The 23,195-nt window shown below is 34.4% G+C and overlaps 1 pseudogene; it reads right to left on the reverse strand.

Moving 5' to 3' along the window:
- Positions 1-6,261: 6,261 nt before the first annotated feature.
- LOC131947790 (major facilitator superfamily domain-containing protein 12-like) lies at positions 6,262-14,869 on the reverse strand (annotated as a pseudogene).
- Positions 14,870-23,195: the final 8,326 nt, after the last annotated feature.

The following is a 23,195-nucleotide window of genomic DNA, read 5'->3' on the forward strand; positions in this document are numbered from 1 at the left end:
AAAGGTAGCATGAGTGAACACCAGCAGAAATCTCATGCTAGAGAGGAACTTTAAAAGTTACTTTCTCAATGTTTTTTCTGATCACCCACATAGAAAATTGTCTTAAAATATTTTGTGATCATCATTTGACAAGGTCATTATTTAACTGACCTATACTGTGGCTGATTTTGTGCTGTACAATGTTTTAATTATTTTTTTAATTTTTAGAAATCCTCTCCTTCAAAAATATTTAATCTCTGCACTCCCCTCCCCAAACATTATCTGAAATGAAAAAAACAAACAAGCCTCAGCCATTGTCATGTCATAAACACCGTATACTACATTGTATATATATTCCTCATTGTATATCTAATGTAAAATGTTGCATTAAAAACTTTTATCTAGAGGAAGTGTAAGCATTTACAAATGATATGTAATTAGTTGTTTTTTTTCAGTTTTGTTAACTGTTTTATAATAGGATTTTTTTAAATATAAATTTTTATTTGGTTAAATGAGGTTGTGTAGGAACCTAAAAAAACATGAAATTAGTCAAATTTAGCTACATTTGGATAACTATTTCAGCTTTTTGAAGATTCATTCTTTCCACTGAGACAGTAAAACTGAAGTTTTAAAAAAAAATTCTGAATAAACTTGGAAAAATATAATACAGTAATTATTTGACTATAAATTATAGTTGATGTCTAATTTGGTCTCTTCAATGTTTTGAATTTTTATTACTTTTCCATGTTTGTGAGCTGTATATCTAGTGGACAGAAGAGATAACCTAGACTAATTTTTTTTCAAAAATTGAATGAAATCAGTAACACAGCAGAAGCATCAACAACAGTATGTGTTATCCTCAGTTAGCATTTATTGGATGTCTTTGTTATTGTAAAAAGTTTCTACCCATTTTTAAACCAAATGCTGTTGCAGAAGTCACTGGCCAAATTTTAAGAAGATGCAAATTAAAATTTCATTAAGTAGAATAAGGTTCCCTTTTTCGAAATCTTGCAGTCCATGGCGCAAGTGAACCATAATTCACCTGTTTCTGTGACCCTGGTGGTCTAGAGGTAGAGCGCTAGACTGCTAACCCAAAAGTCGAGTTCAAATCCGGGGTTTAATTCAGTAGAATAACTAAGTCCACCCATCTCTCATGGGTACCTTAGTTACTGTAGGAAAGTAAAGGCGGCTGGGCATAGTGCTAACTACACTATCCCTTCGTATGCTGAGGGCACAGTAACAGGTGAACTCACAGAAAGAGATGAACTCTAAAATGTCATTATAATGTATTAATTACATACAGTTATTGGGCTCATTAAAGAAATGAATTTATTATTAGGGATAGATCTAGGTAAATAACCATTTTAATGTTGTTTTTTTTATATGTTCATCTGTGTTTTTTTTATATGTTGATCTGTGTGCTCCTCAATTTTAAAGTTGTTTTTGTTCCTTTTATATTTTGAAATAATTACTTTTAATTTTAATATATTAGCTTTCGTTTTTTTATCTTGTTAAAATATTTTTTAATCAGGCCCTGAGCACTATATTGAAAACTAATTTCAAGTTTGTTTTATTAAAGGAGAAAAAACTAAATTGCAGGTTGTTGTTTTTTTGGTTTGTTTTTTGCACCCTGAGGGAGGGGGGAATGTTTTTGTTTTAATTGGGAAACCTTAGGAAGAATTGGTAAGAGAAAGGAGCCTTTTGGAACTTGAGTTGAGGGGACTGAAATGGTGCTTACATACACAAGCATACCTAAGCTATTTACGTGTGTGTGAAATATAGTTTATATCTGCATACATGATTAGGATTTTAGTCTAAATTAAAGGGAATGAGATTCAATTAAAAATTTATTTTCGTGAAATTTCTATATTAAATTATTGTAAACTGAAGTAGAGACAAGATTTGTGTGTGTTGGCAAGTTATATCAATATTAACATTTGATGATGAATGCTAAATAAGAGTGGTCTACTCATAACTATGTTTAGAGACAACATCCACATTCCTCTACAACCACAAATTGTTTAGACATTAAATTATACACACAACAAATATTCACAGAAACAAATTTATCTTTTATGAAAATCAATCCATCCTGTGATATGCTTGTCAGCTCAAACTAACCCCTTCCTTCATTCTCCCAAACAATGATGCTCTCGACAGTATCAGCTTCAGACAATAAAGCCCTTAGACCAATTGCTAAACTAGACCAGGTCTAAGACATTACCGCCTCAATAATAAAAATACAAACATTTGTTTCGGTAAAATTAATAGATTTTAATATTTTTATAATGTTCCATATTCATAAAGTAAATTTAAAATTGTCACAGACTGTATTATTATGTATCTTTATTATATTGTGTTTTGCATGAATGAAGAGTACCTGGCTAGCGGAAGGACTGTCTGAGCGATCGTCATGTGTTTTTCCGTGTTTTGGGTGAGATCGCTCATTGACGTAAGGGGAGAGAAAGTGGTGAATAAAAGAGAGAGCGAAAGGTGAACGGGTGTTGTGTGCTAGGACTTGGGACTGGAACGATGGCAGTGAATGTAAGATGTCTCCATGACTTGGAGTCGTGATTATTATTTGTACCTATATCAGTTGATCTTCAAATATGGATGTACCACGGATTTATCTGTACATAGTGTAAATAAAGTTGTCATTGGAAGTTGCCACTGTTGCTCGTGTTCCTGTATGAAAGCTAACCCACAACAACAAAGAATTCATGTTGTTACATATGGTGTCAGAAGTGGAGGCAATAAAGTGATGTTGCTACATTGTATTACTGTTACTTATGATGTCACAAGTGGTTGAAGAATTGGTGCTACATATGTCAGAAATGGAGATATTGCAGTCTGTGGTCTTCCACTGTTTACCAAGTACGTCAAGTTCTTGAAAGTCATCTATCTACACTCAAGTCAGAAGGGTTGCTGTAGTCAAGTCAGACGTTTTGTTCAAGTCAAGTCATCAACGTGATAATTTTTATCACCTTATTTCGATATTGTCTCACCAATGTCGAGTAAATATCGTCTGTGTGTGTTTTTTTTCCTATTTGGATTTAGCTGTTCAAGTTTTTTCTATATGGATTAGCTGTTCAAGTTTTTCTGCTGTTTGGATTTAGCAGATCAAGTTATTTTTTGTAACTGTTCCTAAACTGTTCCTGAAGCTGTCTTATCTAAAACTGGACAAATTTCTACTCTGTAACAGGCTACTAGAACTATTTTGAATTTTTTCAACTTTTTGGAATCAACAAAGTGAACTATTTTTGTACTATATATGTACTATGAACTTTTCTTGGATTACTAGATGTCTCTAATCAACTGAACAAAGCCAGAATACAAGAAAGGGTATTGTAAATTAATTAACATTTATCTATTGTCAACTAATGAATTTATATTTTATGTCATAGAAAATATATCAAAATGTCATGTTTTGAAGAATATCTAGCACTAGCGAGGGCGCAAGGCATTAAGAAGATGAATAAGCAGATAGCCTGGGCAACCAATCGACTTGAAAGAGACATAGAAGAAGCAAAAGAAGCATGGGACGAAGAAACAGACCAACCCCGACGAGCTCATGGAAATGTATTGAGAGAACTAGATGATGTGATAGAAATAGTGTGTAATAGATCAAGAGCTATTACAGACATGCATAAAGAAGAAGACATTTCAGAAGTAGATAAAGCAGAGGAGACTGTACAACCAAAAGGAAAGAAAAAAAAAAGAAACAGAAAACAGAGAGCAGATAATAGGGCTGAAACTATGGAAAAACAAGTAGGCCTACATGAACTAGCATATGAACAAGAACTATTAGAAATGAAAGCTATAATAGACACAAATGTACCAAAATTAGAAAGTGAACAGATAGAATTTAAAGCAGAACTTGAAGAAGTAAATATTGGCAACCTTTGGAATGAAGAACAGAGTAACATAGTCCAGGAAGAATTGAAACCCAAGGATAAAACAGAGGGTGAATTTAATAATGATTTAAAGGTGACAGATACATTAGAATGTCTTAAGATTGACTCTTTATTAAATGATACGCAGGTACACGAGAATATTATTGAAAGTTGTATCACAAGTCCATCAGAGAATGGCAGTCAAAATGATTTAATAAGCCCATCAGTGAATGGCAGTGATGATTTAATAAGTCCATCGGAGAATGGCAGGAATCATGATAAACTAATGATGATTAATGAATCAGTGAACTTAATAAGCCACAATGAAGAGAACGTACCTATTGAAGATTTACTTCGAAAATTGGAGTCAAACTATAAAAAAGATATACTAGAACTCAAGAATAAATTTAACAAAGAAATGGAGAAATTAACACAGAAATTTATGTGGGAACTAGAATCAATAAAGAAGCACAAGGAAGTTAAGAAAGATGAAAAAATATCTACAAACTACAATGTTAATAAAAATGCACAGAATGAAAGTAAAAGAAATGTAGCAAACTTTGAATACAGTCACCATGTTAATAAGAATGTCATTAATGTCATTAATGCACAGAATGAAAGAAAAAGAAATTTAGCAAACTATGAATACAGTCACCAAGTTTATAAGAAGCCAAAATCTAGATGTTTTTACTGCGGAAAAACAGGTCATTACCAAAATCAATGTTGGCATAGGTTGGCAAATCAGAGAAGAAACAATTATTATGTACAAAGAAAGTCATGTGGGAAATACAGTCATTTAAGAAATAATGTATCAAGTTCTAATGAAAGATACCGAAGCAAGATGTATTATGAGAGGCCAAAGCAATGCCATAATATTTATATTAAGTTGATTGATGAACCAAACGAAGGTACACAAAGTAAGAAAACAACTGACGTTGTTCAGAAACCAGAGGAGAATATTAAAACAAAAGTAACACAAGTTACACGAAATCTAGGAAATAATTATGGTAGCACAGCTAAAAGCTACAATTTGAGGGAGAGATGGCATACAGGTCATCGTCAACTGCACGAGAACGATTACTCATGCTATAGAGGATGCTAAGATAAATTATCAATTGACAGTTTATTAATATTATACAGTCTGTAACTGTAATATATAAATATCAAATAATGTGTTTGAGTAAACATAAATTGTGTACTATATCTAAAGAATGTAAACTGTATTATGTTAAACCTATTCTATACTATTAATTAACAGTGAATAAAGTAAATCAAGTAAAAGTTAGAGACTATTTATTCCGCATAACAATAAGACGGAAGTCTCAATGATGAATTGTATCAGTCGATACCTGTGGAAGGCAAGAATGTTGTTGTGTTGTGACCTAGATGTGACTGAAATGGGTCAACTAGGGGAGACAACAAAGTATATTACTCATGCGTGGTAATAACATGCCTTGATGATAAGGAAGTTTTTTGTTACCACATAGGATATAGTTATTTAAATTATGAGTTGAATTAAGTCTTTGATAATTTCAACTATGTATTATGTTTGGTAATAAGGTCATGTACCAGACTCGTTTGGTAATTTATTAAACTCATTTGTCTTGTTTATACTACAGTTATTGGGTAATTGAAATATTTTTTCCTCCTATGTGAATGTATATTGATGCATTAAATATTAAATATAATGCTTGTACATTTAAAGTTTTTGTTCAAAACACTGACATATTTTAATTATCACTGATATAGTCACTACATACTGTTGTATTTGTATGCACTATAAATTTATGACTACAAGTGCTTAGTCTAAAATGAATATATTTTACTCTACTTTGAGTTGTACACAATTTTTTGTTGTCTGGCACATGATCCTGCCCTACCAATACTGTATTTATAAATTTTGTTGTCTGGCACATGATCCTGCCCTACTAATATTGTATTTATAAATTTTGTTACACAAAATTTTATTCGAAGGGGGGACGTGTCACAGACTGTATTATTATGTATCTTTATTATATTGTGTTTTGCATGAATGAAGAGTACCTGGCTAGCGGAAGGACTGTCTGAGCGATCGTCATGTGTTTTTCCGTGTTTTGGGTGAGATCGCTCATTGACGTAAGGGGAGAGAAAGTGGTGAATAAAAGAGAGAGCGAAAGGTGAACGGGTGTTGTGTGCTAGGACTTGGGACTGGAACGATGGCAGTGAATGTAAGATGTCTCCATGACTTGGAGTCGTGATTATTATTTGTACCTATATCAGTTGATCTTCAAATATGGATGTACCACGGATTTATCTGTACATAGTGTAAATAAAGTTGTCATTTCAAGTTGCCACTGTTGCTCGGGTTCCTGTATGAAAGCTAACCCACAATAACAACAAAGAATACATGTTGTTACAAAAATATATATATATTTATAAATATAATTAAAATGTATGAATTTATTAAATGACAAAATATAAATTCAATTAATCAATTGAATGGGATTCTTCAGCTAAAATGATGAGAAAAATCTTACCTGAATAAATAATTAATTATGAGAAGCTATATTCTTAACATTTTAATATCAGTATGAAATAGGCTAGTTGATAAATCTTTTGTAATTATTTTTTTTTGCTCCTGTAGAACCATTGGTAATTTAAACATTTGGGTAGCCCAGTAAATAACTTGAAATGATTTATCATTTTGTGATTGCTATATACATGATACATATGTTATGGAAAAATCTTTTCTAAGCTGCCTGTGTATTTTACAACATGGATTTAAAATGCTAAGTAAGCAGTTTATATACATTGTACAACAAAATTAGCATGAAACTGGCATACAGCTGTCTTAATAAGAGACAAATTTTTTAAAAATGTTGACTGAAAGACTAGTATATTATAATCACAACAATGGGGAAAAAAAGCTGAATTGATTTTGTGCTCAACCCTATGCCCAGCAAGCACAAGCTCAAATTATAGTTACAAAAACATATGGTGTAAGTTTTGATTCCACTTTATAACTGACCGATATAAAAATTTCCAGTCAGAACAATAGAATGAGAATCAAACCATATTGATGAGACATATTTGTTAAATGCAGATTTATGATTTATTAGTAATGGTATCAATATTTCTTGTGTATTACAATGTGTTTTTTTGGAATGGGCTGGTTTTCCGTGTAATATCTCAAATCTTGCTTGAGTGTGTTGATTACACTGTGTTTTTTGGACTGGTGTGGTTTTCCGTGTAATATCTCAAATCTTGCGTGGGTGTGTTGATTACACTGTGTTTTTTGGACTGGTGTGGTTTTCTGTGTAATATCTCAAATCTTGCGTGGGTGTGTTGATGTTCTCTCTCCCTCTCAACAATGGCTGTTTTTCGTTGGTGTAGTAGCTCTCCTCGTCAGTGTCATAGCTGCTGTGTACGTCAGCTGTGGTGCAGGGGGTGAAGTTGGGTGGGACGCCACACGCGGAGCAGGTACTAGGGGGGGTATAGAGTAGCCCACATGAACACCGATGGCTCTCTGGGTAACTGGAACCTTCCTCAGATCTCACAGGATTCTCTAGAACTTTAAGGACTAAAGTAATTAAAAAAGTGGTTTAGTTTTTTTTAAAAAACAAAAACATTTTATAAAACTTCTTACAGCAAATAAGTTAGAAACAAAATTAATTTTATTTAGATACTTAGTTTTGAATTTAAAATGAATCAATGTAAGCATGTTTGAAATAATGTGAAGTTTTCTAAAGTGAAGCTAATCACTAATCTGGCTGAAGTCAGTAGCAAGTCCCTGAACCAATCCAGCTCTGATTGGTACCTGACTCACATTAGGGAAGTAAAGCTGAGCATAGTGCTGACCACACTATCCCTTATATGCCAAGGTCATTGAAACAGATAAACTCTACTTCATCTGCTTCATGTGTCTTGAGCATGAATGGGAACAGATGATGACAGCTAATCTGCTTTTATTATTGCCATACTGTTTACAGCTGGACAAGATGTTGGAGATCTGCCCTTTACCTTACCACTACAGGCCTGTACTAAGATAAATCTAAGACCAAGAAAATTTTTTAAAAATTCAGTAAAAGTTGTCTGGCAGCATGTTTAAAATTTAAAAAATTACCTGTTCTGTTTTTAGCTCTATCACCAATAGTCTGTGTATACAGCATGGCCAAAGCAATGGCAGCAACAACTAAGGACCCTCCAGGGACGAAAGCTTGAATATATCTGTAGTACTCTTTACAAGCTGGGCAACATTCCCTAGAAATAGACAAACATTTCATAGTTCAACCAAAACAGGATATAAAAACCAATCTTGTTTCTTTAGTACCTAGACTGATTAAATAATAAAAAAATCTATGTATATTTAAAAATTAATACATGTAATTCACAGAGGAAATAATTAAATGCATACAGTTGATTGTACATTACTTTTAATTACATTTTTTTTAGAGCAACAACTTGATAGTTAACAAGAAATGGTGTACACAAAACAGGTGTTTTTTGCTGGACAGGACGGTATCACATATGAAAAATCTTATGGGCAGTAAAAGATTAGATATTTTGCCTACAGATTTTAGAATCAACATTATCATCTCTAAAAAGTAAGAGTCATTTCTAGCTAAAACCTCTGCCTGTTGGAATGTGAGTCCTCTTCCTTTTAATTCTTTCTCCATTTATATTCTGTTTCTTTTGGTTGCCTCTACTTTCTCTTGCCCAGTGGTGTCCATCTGAGAGCAGTCCTAGCCAATGTCTACACTCATTCTTAGCACATAACCCAGCCATCTCCATCATCTGAATGAGTGTTCTTATTTTAGATGGCGTTTGCCAGATGATTCTTAATATTGTTCTAAACTTGCTGTGAACGGCTTCTAATTTAATTTCAATTGCTGTTTTCCAATTAAGCAATTACTTGTTTTACTATGCCTAGTTGGGTATTTAGGCTTATCCTTCCTGATTTCCATATATTCCTTAGATTATCAAAGGATTGGTTAGCTTTCCCTATTCTATTTTTAACCTCTGTGAGACCACCTCCTAAACAGATGTGCTCCTCCCCTTTCTTTGTTTTCCCAATAGCTGAGTGGGTCCTTGACAAGTTTCTGCAGTGTTGATATTTAAGCCTATTATTGCAATATACTTTGCCAAGCTATTTGCCTTCTATAGAAATGTCCTGCTGACAGCTAGCTAGCATAATATTTATTTTATTAACTGGATTTCAGATTACTCATCCCAAAGGTTTCTTTTCCTATTTTTTTAAAAGAAATCTGCCTTTATTGTGTTTTGATAACAAGCTCTTATCATATTTTAGCAGTAGCCACAAGGAAGTATTATTTAAGAAATATTTATACAACAACAAAACAAAACTTAAAATAAAACCTTACACGCAAGGATGAAAGACCTGTATCAGCACAACAGCAACACCATTGGTTAACTTATCTGTAAAACTCATCGCACCGAACACAAAGGCGCCACTTTCCTGGTTAAAATTAATTTAAAACACTTAAAATAAGCTCAAAATTATAATCATAACACATAAATTAATTTAGTAGCTTACTGTACAAGTAATATTAAAAGCTTTTAGTATTAGTAATTAGAGACAGGTCTACCATACATTAACTTACAGTATTAGAAGCTATAAGGTCAGAGGTCATGGACAATGAGGTAATGAGCACAAGTGATCCAGATGAGCCCAAAAGAAATGCACATCCAAATATTAGATTACTTTTCTTTTCTAGGAAATACAACCACACACAAGCGCCAAGCCCGATCAACAGGCCAATGATATAGCTATTCTGAAACAAATTATGGGATACACATGCTTTTGAATTAAATGAAAACAACGCAGATGAGATGTATAACATAACTCCTAATATAAAGTTGAAAGGAAAAAATACAAGTGTAGTAAGAAATCATCTTACATTGCGTCCACAGTATCTGTTGATGTAAGAAGACGCCATTGACATAATGAAACTGCTGAGATAAGTCACCAGTGGTAACAGGGCTATGGAGTTCTAGACAAAATACATACAAAGTATTCTTATAATTTTATAGAATACCATATAAAGTAATATGATATAAATAGAAGAGTTTTAATCCCTTATTAGTTTTGAGTTATAAAACGGGGGAAGAGGGGAGGGAGGGGGGGGGTTGAGAAGGAAGTTAGAGTAGAATTCCTATAATTTTGTAACATGTTTTTCTCTCTTGAGATAAGCGTTGAGCAAACAGCACTAGAACATTCTTAAAGAAACTTGACAGGAGGAACTGAGATAATAAATGTCATTAGATCTGATTTTTCTTAAGAGGGACTCCACTTGATATTACAGTTTTTTAAAACCAACATTGTGTCTATTAATAGAACAGTGAAGATATAGGTCAAACATGTGACTGATGACCTCATTAGCTTGCATTGTGCACATGTGACCAGCCTAGACTGACATGTGCTTGCAGCTATCAGGTCTTGGTGTAATCAATCTCATTCATTGACTGAATTAATTTGTACGCAGTCTAATTATTATTGTTAGTCACCTTACAAACAGGCACTTGACCTATTATTTCAACAAAGAGAAAGATAACTCTGCAAATCACATGGGGACAATCAGTATCAGCTGATTACACTTTGATTAGTCACATCCTCCTGGTTTAAATTCCTACTTCACCAAGGACACAATACTGATAGAGTATTTCTTTTAACAGGGCTGAACACTATCTTCCTACTGGTAACTCTAGTTTCATTTTAAAATTGTACATCTTGCTACTGCAAGTACTACAAGGTGCACACATAGAACATGAGTAAAGTACCCTTTCAAACCTAACTTGAGTAAAGTACCCTTTCAAACCTAATTTGAGTAAAGTACCCTTTCAAACCTAACTTGAGTAAAGTACCCTTTCAAACCTAACTTGAGTAAAGTACCCTTTCAAACCTAACTTGAGTAAAGTACCCTTTCAAACCTAATTTGAGTAAAGTACCATTTCAAACCTAATTTGAGTAAAGTACCCTTTCAAACTAACTGTCCATGAGGTGAAGAAGAATTAACCTGTTTTTGTGACCATGGCATATAAAGATATATTGTGGTCAAGCTGCCTAGGTGCAAAACGTATAGATAGCACAAAAGTATTAAGGTGTATAACAAAGTAGTTTAATCAACACAGAGGAATTAGACTGGCCAGACAAGCTGTTGGTATAGAGCAGGCCTATAAAAATGTGAAGACCTCTCTAGCTAACACCAAGGACTGTTCTCTCTACATTCAAGGTTATCACTAGCTAACCCACAAATCAGATGGTCAGCTGACCTGTAGTCAGTGTAATCTTTCCATCACTGTTTTAAAAAACAAAAACCTAGCTTTGTTTCACAATATGAAATCATTTAATTCAATCACTAAATCCAAGTGTGTTAATCTCTGACTATCCCACATTTCAGACTACCAGCTGACTAGCAATCAGTGTTATCTATCAGTAAATGTTATATCTACCTATATTCGTTTCACAAAAACATAATGATTTATTTTAATCACCAAAAATATGTTAATAGATGTTCACTATATCTGGGCCATAAGTGACACAATAAATGATGTGGGGAGAGGCTTGTTAATTATGCATACTAATAGTGTGGGAAAAATTGGGTGTGGGGTAGGTGAGATATATTGAGTTACACCCAGGGTCCATGAAATTTAAGGTACACACATATATACATAAATATATATACATCATGTATATATATATATATATATATATATATATATATATATATATATATATTATCTATATATTATATATATCTATCTATATATATATATATATATATATATATATATATATATATATATAATATATATATATATATATATATATATATATTATATATATATATAATATATACATATACGTATACGTATTAAAATATAAGCTTATATATAACTGGTGCCACCGTATTCATATAGGTTTCTCACAACTAAAAAAGTTGACACAGCAATATCATTTGTAGAGATTTAATTAACAGATTGTACTTTACAGTAATGCAATTATACATGTAATTGGTAATCATCTCCAATCATATTCAATCATACTGAAAAATAAGTGTTTTCTAGCAGCACACACTACTGATATAAAAGACACCTAAAGTGTAGGAGTATGAATATACAAAAACCCCCATTTATTAATTACGTGAAGAGATCTGAAAGCTGATGGTGATAATTTATTCCTTATCATTATGGGATGTTAAATGTTGTTGACAGTTATGGAAAAGCAGGGAATAACATGCTAGAGAAAGGGAAAATGATTTCTATACTAGAGCTCTAAAAAGAATGAGATTTAGCTTAAGGTGCTAATATGGTATTGGGCTGCATGACAGCTACCCAAATGTTTTGAATTTGGTCCCTGTAATCTATGAGTTTATCCAGCTCTGATGGGCGAATCAAGTTAGGAAAGTAAAGGTGACTGAAACTCTGTTTAATTGCTCAATCGAACAGGATCCAAAAGGGTGACAACTTTTTTTTTACCATGAGCAGTCCAAATGTTTTTATATGTTACAATGTGAAATAATTGTTCAATAACCCATTTTTGTATCAGACACAGCCTAATGCAATACATGTGTAGAGAAAAGAATGAGAGGATATTCAAAGAAAATTAATGCTGGCAGGATATGAAAACAAATGCCTGACTAATCAATATTTACCTTTTCCAGTTCAATAGTTTCTGTGAGATTACATGGGGAAGTATACCTGGCTTACTTGATAAACAACCTGGTTGCCATGTACAACAGTGCCACCTGAAATGTGTAAAAAGGTAATCAAAAATATTTTGGGTGTATTAGAAACTTAAAGACTTTAAAGCAAGGTAAAATTTTATCACATCGAAGTTTAATAATATGACAACAGTTTTAAACATTTTAAATAGATGTTTATAAAATGAAATACTTAAGTGAAATGTGTCAAATCAGTAGAAAATACCTGATAAAACTGTTTTTTTTAAGCCAGTCTTTCCAAGACATCCCTGGCATGAATAATTGTTGACTGTTCAATTGAGGATTCCCCTGAATTCTGTTCAGTATTATGAGAAACTGGTGCCCTTTCTCTATTTTCCTTAGTGCCCAAGTGAAACAGGAAATTGAAAACAGTACCTATGCCTAATGCTTATTAGAGCAAGTTGCTGTAAAGGAATGAAGACAATAAGAGGAGTTCAATTGTAGTCTAAAAATGAGCAATAGAATAAATAATACACAGACCTAAAAATACAGGGCTTAAAGTCATCTAACAAAATACAGTGAGTAGAACAAATATAAAGACATTTTTTTTTAAATCAGCAAGAATATACAGTTTAAAAAGCAAGTAGGATTATTCAGTGTTTTAAGTTTAATGAAAAAAATGATGAAACCTAGTAGTCACCTGAAACTTTGGGGCATCCGCCTCATTTAGGTCATCGGAAACATTATGAGACTTGTCAAAGTAAAACAAAAGAAAAAATATGCCATACACTGAGAAGTTGCGGCCACTGTGAATAAATTTCTGAGGATAAAAATAAATCAAAGATAGAATGATTTAATCTTTCTTTTTATTCACTAATTTTAATAAATTAAAGATTAAAAAAGTATTGACAGCTGAAGTGAATACTTAGAAAAAGTATTGGATGATTTTTAATTACTAACTGCTCATAATTCTGACAAACGATAAATAATTAGCTTTTTATTTAAATTAACTTAAAGCCAGTCAAATAATCTCATAGATAATTTGGAGGTATATAAAAAAAAGACAGGGTCACTATAAAACTATTGTATTATTTGTGAGTAAAAACAACCTATTACCTGATGGACTGAAGAGCCACACGCTCGTGTTTTGTAGGGTGTGAGATCAGATGAAAAAAGATAAGTGACTGATCTGGGTCGCTGCCCAGCCAAATTGGAATATAAACAACAAAAGGAGCGTAAGTAAACAAACTGAGCTATATCTGGGGCGTGTGTGAGCATTTGATACACTTGGAGAAAAGGAATGGAAAACTGGCCATCACACAAAAAGTACCTGGTGTTAGAAAAAAAAGTGTAAGAAATTTATGCCAATGACAAAATAAATCTTTAAACAACTAATTTTTAAAATTAAATAATTTTACAATGCTCTACTAAAATTTTTAATATCTGTAATAAATACAACAAGGAGGAAAAACACCATGAAGTTTGTATAATAACCTGAATATATAAAATATTGTGTATGCAGATGCTGCATACACATAGCAATTGTAATGCTATTAATTTTAAGTAATTGGAGCTAATATGTTTAAAAACTTATTCCAAAATGAAAACAAGCATTAATATATGAGCGGTTACAGATATATTCATCAAATGAAAAAAAAATGTACCTAACAAAATGCCAAGTTTTCCTCTTCCCAAGTTTCCACAATCCATTTGTTCTATCAGATTCAAAGCCAATAAATGGGGTAAATAATGCATCACTAACTTGGCCAATGAGCATAAGGTTGCCAGCAAGTACATTGTGAAAACTGTTACCTAAATAAAATTTTAAAAATGGTATTCTTCAAAAGAGAAATGGAGAATTTTTTTTCATTAATGCAACATTGTAATATACTTAACCTGAACTTTTGAAATGATTTAGTAATGTAAAATATGCACACCTAATAAGCATTTAATATTTGTTTCTTTTTGACAGCTAATAAATAAAAGAGAATAATTGTATTAGCAATGTCCCATAATTTTACCATAATAATATTACTACATTTTTATTAAAGATTACACAGAAATTTAACAAGGATGATACATTTTCAACACAAAACATTCTGTATAAAAATATCCTACCTCATGTAAATATAACAGCAAATAGCTGAACCACATTGATGCTGTGAGATCATTGAGAACATGACCAACACCGTATGATAATCTAGACCAGTTGGACAATACACGTAGTTGATGTTCTTTTTTCTGGAACAGGCCCAGTACCATTTGGCTGTTTAATTAATGGTTCTTCTTGTGAATTAGGTGTCATGATTGATGAAATTTATCTCCCGATGTTCAGCATCTGCAATTCCAGAGAAAACTATACTAGAAACAATGTTCATTGATACACACATATTAGAATGAAAGCTGCAATACTAAGCATTTATTCAGATAAAATGGGGCTACTATAGTTTATACAGTGTCTGACTACACTCAATGTTAACCCAAAAGTTTTGAGTTTGGATCCCTGACTAGATTCATAGCACATCCTTGAGGTCATCCAACTCTGATGGGTACCTGACTTACATTAGGGAAGGTAACGATGGCTGGGCATAGTGCTGACCACACAAACCCTTCATACGCCATGGTCACAGAAACGGGTGAACTCTACTTCACCTGACACATGAGCCAGTAGGGCTGGATAAGGAACTTTACTTGTTTACTACTGACTACACCCAAACCTTACACTAAAAACCAATAAACTTGGTATAATCACAAAACCAGATATACAAATTTTTAATATGTAATAAATTAGTTGGACAAGGAGCGTGAATTAGTTAGGTTATAGTTGATGAGCAAATTGTTGTAGTATTAGAAAATGATAGTCTGACATTTAGATAGTAGGAGTAGTGTAGGATAGTAGATGACAGTAGGTTTAAGAGTTCATTGATTTGTGCATCTATAAATACACTTTAACCCTTTGAGCCCGCCAGGCCGGTAAACAGGCTTCAACATTAGCATATATGTCCGAAAAGCCGGTTTTCCGGCCCGATAATCTAGCGTCATATTCCTAGCGGCCGGTTTATCGTCTAATTAAATATAATTAGTGGAAGACTGACTAAAACTGCGCAATATATCTTTTGAGTGCGGGATTATGATTTTAAAACTTGATTTTTAGGAAAAGTGAAAGTGAAAGTGTTTACATTCGTAGCAATGCTGCCGAAACGAAAAGCTGAGGCACAGCCATCGACATCAGCACATAAAGTTGGTGCAAAAGATGAAGCAAAAGACCGAAATATCAACAAAAGAAGTAGAATCACTGCATCTCAGGCAATACAACTGCTTATTGATTCTGATGAAGAAGATAATATTCCTGGTCTATATTGTGATCATGGTGACGTTGAATTTGAGACTGAACACAGTGACATTGAAATTGACAGTGACAATGAAACTGTTCAAAGTACGTTCTGATGATTGTGGTGTCAAGGACAAAGACTTGCCGAAACGAAAAAAAATTTTTACCGGTGCAAAAACATGCGAAGTTTTTCTTTGCATCGGGTCCGGCAGTGATAACTGTTTTGTAAGTTATCACACAAAAGTGGACCTCTGGCGTTGAACTAGTATGGCCAGGTATCAATAATAACAAAACAATTACTAAATGTAAATTGGTTTCTTCTATGTTCTATCAAAACAATAATTATGTGTTCGTTTTATATACATTGTTCTGCTCAAATATTGTAAAAAAAATAAAGATTTTCAGAATCTTGCTGCATTGTTTGATCCTGAGTCTGGATACCAAATTTGGCTTGATTATCTCAAATGGTTCAAAAGTTATAGGCAAAGTTAGAAGCAGATAAGTGAAAATCGGTTTGGGCCTGGGAGCTCAGGAAATAGGAGAAATTAGGTCAGGGAGGGCCAGGGCTCAAAGGTTTAATATTATTTGATCTTTTAAATTGTGTGAGCTGCTGTTTTCACACTGAGGAAACCTCTCAGGCACCACTTAAGTGCAACCATACCCAAGATAGAAACAAAACAGCTTTTATTTTTAATAACCTACTCTCATCAAAAAGCTTGTATTTTTGTGATGATTAAACAGAAACATTCAATACAAATATTCTGTTTATTTTAAAACAATTGGCAAATGGAAAAGATATAACAATCAGGTTTACAAGATATGGAGAATACTTACACGCAGGTACCTGATCCAAGTATGTTATTCCTGCTCCCATATTCAATTAAGATGTTAAATGTGTTGACTAACAACAACGCATCACGTTCACAATGAATGTGGATATAGCAGTGATAGTAGGAATGTATGAAATGAGTCGACAAAGCATTGTAGTTGTAGAGCTTTAATAATGCTTCAGCCTTAAAAATCTTGTTTGTTTGCTTTTGATTCCTTCTGTAAAAAATTAATTTAGTAAAAATAAAAAGTGCAGAACATCATTGCTGTATATTTTATAAATAACCTCTAACTATAGAGATAAGAGAATTCCTTGAAATTTCGTTTTAAAATATTCACTGACGGACACTGAGATGAACATACTTAACAATAACATAGGTCCTGTCATAGGTTCTAGATCTAGAATTTCTACAGACAGAGTCTAGACTAGAGTTTAGCTAGAGTAGGCCTATTATCAGCATATCTATCTTTAGTAGTATAGTACGTACTAGATTCTAGATCTATAGGCCTATTCAATATTGAGTAAATATTTGATAAATTTTAATAATCACTGACTACAATAAACTACAATTTATTTTAAAAAGTCTTAAAAATGCAAAACAACTGCTAAACTTTAGGCCTTAGGCCTAGTTCCGTAGTTACTACTAGTTAGTTTACAGTAATTTTCGCAAAGAAGAAAAGTTAGATCTAGATTTCTAGAAGGCCTATAAATTAACTAATAATTTAGATCTAGGTCTAGATTCTAGTAATAAAACTAAAACTATTCAAACTAATATCTTCAAGTGTCTAAGTATTGATCTAGCCCTAGAATCTAGATCTAGACAATCTAGTTACTAGACTCTAGGCCTACTTAATTTAATTTTTATTTTATTTTAGTAAATTTATTTAGTTAGTAGTTAGATCTAGATTCTAGACTAGAATCTAGATTAATCTAGTTGTTACTAACCAGTTACTAGATCTACCAGTTAGTTCAGTACTTCAGTTCACTTCGAAAATCTTGGTCTTGCCGGACTCTTTTCTTGATTTTCTTGCTAAACTTACTGCTAAAGGAAAGGTCCAATCTCTATTACAATTGTAATAATACTACAAGCAGTAGTGTCTTCAATAAATTCATTAGCACAGGCAAACTAAATACTCCTGCAATGAGACCAGAACTTAAATAACTTTAAGTCTTTATTAAGACTAGATACATCACCTAATCTTAGAATCTACACTTATGTAAGTAAAAATCTAATATAGGCCTACAACAATAAACACACGACAACTGTCATGTGACTGTCATATGACTGCTATTTCGAGTAACTCTAAATTTCGAATCTGTGGTTTATTTTATCAAAACAAAATAATTTATTTTAAACACGTTTAAAAAAACAGCAATCCAATATTGATATTGATTAAACTCGATTGTTTTCCTTATTTATTCACCAATCGATTATGTATTAAATAAACTAAAACGAAACTAGCTTTAGCCTGAATTAGCGCATTGATAATACTTTTTTTTTTAAATGGCGACAATGTTTTTCACATAGGCCTACATTTTGACAGTAAAGCCTAGATCTATATAGTAGCATATAGTATATCCTATATAGCCTACATTACATTATGCCAAATTATGGTCAAACGTCCCCCATTACCAAGTAAACAGCACCCGTTCTAATGAGACCAACTTTTTTTCACCATCTTGATTATATGAAGTTCAAAAGTTTAATTTGTTGTTTTTTCCATCTCCATGCCCCTCCATCCCCCACCCCTCCCTCAGAAAATGTCTAAAAGAAATCCTGGTAAAGATCAGGCCATTTTATAAATAGTTTCAGTTGTTATAGTTATTTATGAATTATACAAAACTATAATTAAACTGTAGTAACTACATTCAGTGGCGTAGCGAGGTCGGGTGTCACCCGGTGCGGCACCTATACTACCCCCCCCCCCTACCCTGGAAGAAACTGTTTTAACAGTCCCTTGCCTTTTTACTTTCTCGTATTGTAATCGCGCAGTGTTTCTTCCAGACTTTTTTCTCTTGGGGGGTGGGCACTTGAAATTTACTGGGGGGGGGGGGGGGGTCACCATTTTCCGGGAGGGGGGGGCGAACACTAGTAAAAGTATATGTTTACTATATAAATTCCATCTCGTTCGGGGGGGGGGGGCGGTAGACTTTTTTTCGGGGGGGGGGGGGGGAGGGGGCGGAGCAAAAAAAATCACATGAAATTTTGTCAGTTCACCGTTTTACATCTCAGTACTTCATCCTATACGGAGTATAGGGGACTTATTTTAATCGGGCAACAATTATAAATTTAGATTTATTAAAATTTCGTAGTGTTATATAAGAATATTCGAGAAAGTTTAGGGGAGATCACTCCCGTTTTATTATTTGGGTGCCACACAAAACAATTAAAACAGTCTGTAATGCCAAGTAGTAGTCCCCATTCTTTATTTCGACTGTATATAATTCAGTAATGAGCTCTTTATATTATTACCTATCACGTTTGCGTCCTTTTTGCGTCGGCGCATAACGCAGGCCGTTTCGGGAGGTGGGGGGGGGGGGGGGGGGGACAAAATTCGATAAAAATTATTTTTTGCACCTTGATATACTATAATAGTGGTTATGTAAAAACAAACAACTAATCGATTGCAGCAGTGATTTTTATAGTGTAGCTAAAACACACTGTTGCCTTGAGAAAAAAAAAACTACATAAGTTGTAGTATGAAATAATAGGCAAATCTTTAAAAATCACTTCCATGGATTATTCTCCTTTGCATAGCCGAATCGGGGTGCCGAAAAAAACAATTAAATAGGTTTTTAACTAAGTGAATAAAAACTAAATATATTTTCTTAAGAATAATTAAAATTAAGCATCCTGACGAATGACTAAGCTATAAAAATGGAATTAATTCCAAATTAATAGAATAAATGGGAAAAAAAAACCACCAAAAGATAATTGCGGGAGGGGGGGGGCGTTTTAATAAATTTTGCCTAGGGCGCTAAATAACCTGGCGCCGGCAATGGTTATAAGACCTACATGAACAAAACAGTTAAAACTATAACTAAAATATTTCAAGGCCGATACGATATAATTAATTTTTCTGATGTTGATTTAATAAATAGTATCTTGCAATGAAACCCTCTGCCCCCCCCCCCACCCCAGCAGCTTTCTCAATGGACTACATTGTATCTGATTACAGCAACAAAACATTCAACACCAAGAGTAGCTTTCATGTGGAAAAATTTAATTTAATCCTGACCAAATAAAATGTTTACATAAAATATGTTAACCTACTCCTTTTACACATTGTATTTGTCAGCTATCTGTATTAACTGTCATACATTGTATATTCTAAAAGCAAGAAGTTTACAACGTAGAATACACTATATATATATATATATATATATATATATATATATATATATATATATATATATATATATATATATATATATATATGGAGAGAGAGAGAGAGAGAATCCTATAATAGGGATCTCATACAGAAACCACATAAAAATGAAGGAGTCTGTGAAAGTATCACTTATGCCAGTGGTACCTTTGAGCGAGTACTCAGAGGCGTAGCGACCCTTCCCGGCGCCCAGGGACAAACTTTCAACTTGGCGCCCTTCCCCCCCCCCCCCCCAATATATTTTTTAAATTTATAATGCAAAACTGCAGCTTTTAATTTTTTTCCAACACCCATTTTGGCGCCCTAGGGTCGACGCCCGCGAACATATGTACCCCCCCCCCCCCCCGCGTGCTACGCCTCTGAGATTACTATACATAAGCATAGTTAAACAAGGATACAAGGTAATGCACATTGACAGGAGGGGGAAGAATGTGAGGGCATAGACATCAATGCAAGGAAGAGATGAAATATTGGACTGAGACAGGGGCGTAGCGAGGGGGGGGGCGGGGGGTGCGGACCGCACCGGGTGACACCATTTAGGGGGGTGACACCAAGGCAAAAAAAAGCAAAATATATAGAGAAAAACTCGAGGGGGGGGGGGGTGCAAATCGAAAGTTTGAGGGGGGGGGGGCAAATCGAAAATTTGAAAGTTTGTCCCTGGGAAGGGTCTCTATGCCTCTGGGGGGGGGGGGGGGGTGACACCATTAAGTGCCGCACCGGGTGACACCCGACCTCGCTACGCCACTGGACTGAGATGCACGTTGAAGACCTACGCTGAGCAGCAGAGGACCGAGGCAGGTGGCAGAAAATAATTAGAAATTGTACTGTGGTACCCCAATAACCTCAATAAGGCTCAATGGTAAATGGGGGGTGCAAATCGAAAGTTTGAGGGGGGGGGGGGCAAATCGAAAATTTGAAAGTTTGTCCCTGGGAAGGGTCTCTATGCCTCTGGGGGGGGGGGGGGGGTGACACCATTAAGTGCCGCACCGGGTGACACCCGACCTCGCTACGCCACTGGACTGAGATGCACGTTGAAGACCTACGCTGAGCAGCAGAGGACCGAGGCAGGTGGCAGAAAATAATTAGAAATTGTACTGTGGTACCCCAATAACCTCAATAAGGCTAAATGGTTGATACACTCGCACTCTCCCTCACACATACACACACGTATCTCTCTCTCTCTCTCTCTCTCTCTCTATATATATATATATATATATATATATATATATATATATATATATATATATATATATATATATATATATATATATATATATATATATATAATCAGAGCCGGCGTTAGGGGTACGCGGGGCCTATGGCCAACCATCCGCGCGGGGCCTTATATTTTTTTCATTGGTGTATAATTAAATAAAACATATACAGTGAGGCGTTTTTTTTTTTCTCCTCAACGCGAATTAATATTTATAACGATATATATGGTATTTTTAAGCTGTTTATCAATGTCGTATTAACATTAAGACACTGATTAACAAATAATTTGTTTACTTAGAAGTGCTTTTGAAACGTTGCTTGTTTCTGTTAAGGCTTTTTGTTTGAAAAGTAAAAAATAAAACAGATATAAGTTTGATACACGCATTAAAGAGACGACGAACGTCAGCTTCAAACCTGATTTTTTTTACATTAATGTTTATTTATGAAAATCTTACCAGTACGTTCACAAACGAAGATCTACTTTTCTTGCCTTTCGTGACTGGAACTGTTAGCAAGATTCTGTAGGCGATCGCCGTATTGGGAAAGGAATCCCGAATACTCCAAATGTACTGAAGGCACTGTTTGGCTGACTTAATACCTTCGGGCACTTTGAAGCAACGTTAAATCGGTCCACAGTGGCAGGTGATAGTATCGATATTTTCTCAATTTATCGAGTGTTAACAGGGGCATTCAAAGTGTGTGGATGCCGGGGAAAATAGCACAACATTGATAGATTTCGGAATAAGCTCGAATCGTGAAAAACACTGTTTACAGCTATAGATATCCAAAGGAATGACTCTCAAATGTAATCACGGACGCTCAGTAAGGTGGAACACTGGGGGGGGGGGTGACAGTTGGTGGGGTGAGGTGAAGCCCGTGAAGGATAACTGTACACTTAAATCTATGGGATGCCAAACCCTAAAAAAATCAGTTCGAGTACTACGTTACTGGATCTCTGACCGCAGCCATTCAAGAGAAGGTGCGTGTTTATAGAGCGTCCACGTATTACATTACAGGTTAAGACCGCGTTCTCACAAGAGAAGGTCCGTGTCTATAATTAGAAAGTGAACCATGTAACAGCCAGCTTCATGTTATTTGTGAGTTTCGCGATGGCATGCTCGGACTGCCGGTAATTTAGACGTTTTAGAAATCAGGAGAACTTTACCATAAAAGTCTCGGCCCGATGTATCAAACAGTATAGACTTTATAATTTGTTTAGTGTGCCTACACTATTTTAAAATAAGAATCACTATGGCCTTAACTATTATACTTAATATCCCTACACAGAGGCGTAGCGGGGGGGGGGGGGGGTGCGGATCGCACCGGGTGACACCTTTTAGAGGGGTGACACCAAGGCAAAAAATAGCAAAATATATAGAGAAAAACTTGAGGGGGGTGCAAATCGAAAGTTTGAGGTGTGGGGGGAGGGGGGTGCAAATCGAAAACTTGAGGGGGGTGCAAATCAAAAGTTTGAGGAGGGGGGTGCGAATCGAAAATTTGACATTTTTTTCCCGGGAAGGGTCGCTACGCCTCGGGAAGGGGGGGGGGGGGTGACACCATTAAGTGCCGCACCGGGTGACACCCGACCTCGCTACGCCACTGTCCCTACAATTAATTAAAATAAACATGTGCTTAATCACTTTACGAATACCGTTAAAGTTTACCATAATGAAAATGGACATAATTACTGTATAAATGCCCTTCAAAAATATAAAAATAAATACAAGTATAATGTATTTAAAGATGACCTGACAATATATAAAATAAATATGAACATAATTACTGTATGGATGCCTATCAAACGTATCGTGGGGAATATGCATAATTACACAAAAGATGCCCATACAGTGTATAAATTATGATTTTAGGGATAAATACTCTGGATTTCCGGGGCATGTC

The sequence above is a fragment of the Physella acuta genome, unplaced genomic scaffold (genome assembly GCF_028476545.2).
Source record: "Physella acuta isolate Inbredline_101_S28 unplaced genomic scaffold, ASM2847654v3 ptg000607l, whole genome shotgun sequence".
Classification (NCBI taxonomy): Eukaryota; Metazoa; Mollusca; class Gastropoda; family Physidae; genus Physella; species Physella acuta.